Genomic DNA, 1,304 nt, shown 5'->3' on the forward strand with positions numbered 1-1,304 from the left:
TGTGTACAATTCTGGTCACCGCATCTCAAAAAAGATATAGCTGCGATGGAGAAGATACAGAGAAGGGCAACCAAAATGATAAAGGGGATGGAACAGCTCCCCTATGAGGAAAGGCTGAAGAGGATAGGGCTGTTCAGCTTGGAGAAGAGACGGCTGAAGGGGGATATGATAGAGGTCTTTAAGATCATGAGAGGTCTTGAACGAGTAGATGTGACTTTTACACTTTTGAATAATAGAAGGACTAGGGGGCATTCCATGAAGTTAGCAAGTAGCACATTTAAGACTAATCGGAAAAAAATTATTTTTCACTCAACGCACAATAAAGCTCTGGAATTTGTTGCCAGAGGAAGTGGTTAGTGCAGTTAGTGTATCTGGGTTCAAAAAAGGTTTGGATAAGTTCTTGGAGCAGAAGTCCATTAATGGCTATTAATCAAGTTTACTTAGGGGCGGATTTTCAGAGCCCTGCTCACCTAAATCCGCCCAAAACCGGGCGGATTTAGGCGAGCAGGGCCCTGCGCGCCGGTAAGCCTATTTTACATAGGCCTACCGGCGCGCGCAGAGCCCCGGGACTCGCGTAAGTCCTGGGGTTTTCGGAGGGGGCGTGTCGGGGGGCGGGCCCGAACCGCGCGGCGTTTTCGGGGCGTGTCGGGAGCGTTCCGGGGGTGGGCCCGGGGGCGTGGTCGCGCCCTCCGGACCCGCCCCCAGGTCGCGTCCCGGCGCGCAGGAGGCCCGCTGACGCGCGGGGATTTACGCCTCCCTCCGGGAGGCGTAAATCCCCCGACAAAAGTAAGGGGGGGTTTAGACAGGGCCGGGCGGGTGGGTTAGGTAGGGAAAGGGAGGGGAAGGTGAGGGGAGGGCAAAGGAAAGTTCCCTCCGAGGCCGCTCCGATTTCGGAGCGGCCTTGGAGGGAACGGGGGTAGGCTGCGCGGCTCGGCGCGCGCCAGCTATACAAAATCCATAGCCTTGCGCGCGCCGATGCAGGTTTTTAGCAGATACGCGCGGCTCTGCGCGTATCTACTAAAATCCAGCGTACTTTTGTTTGCGCCTGGAGCACAAACAAAAGTAGGCTATTCGTGCTCCTTTTAAAATCCGCCCCTTAGTGAATAGCCACTGCTATTAATTGCATCAGTAGCATGGGTTCTTCTTAGTGTTTGGGTAATTGCTAGGTTCTTGTGGCCTGGTTTTGGCCTCTGTTGGAAACAGGATGCTGGGCTTGATGGACCCTTGGTCTGACCCAGCATGGCAATTTCTTATGTTCTTATGTTCTTATTATACAGCTTGATGGTTCTGCCAGGAGATGGTAG

The sequence above is a fragment of the Rhinatrema bivittatum genome, unplaced genomic scaffold (genome assembly GCF_901001135.1).
Source record: "Rhinatrema bivittatum unplaced genomic scaffold, aRhiBiv1.1, whole genome shotgun sequence".
NCBI lineage: Eukaryota > Metazoa > Chordata > Amphibia > Gymnophiona > Rhinatrematidae > Rhinatrema > Rhinatrema bivittatum.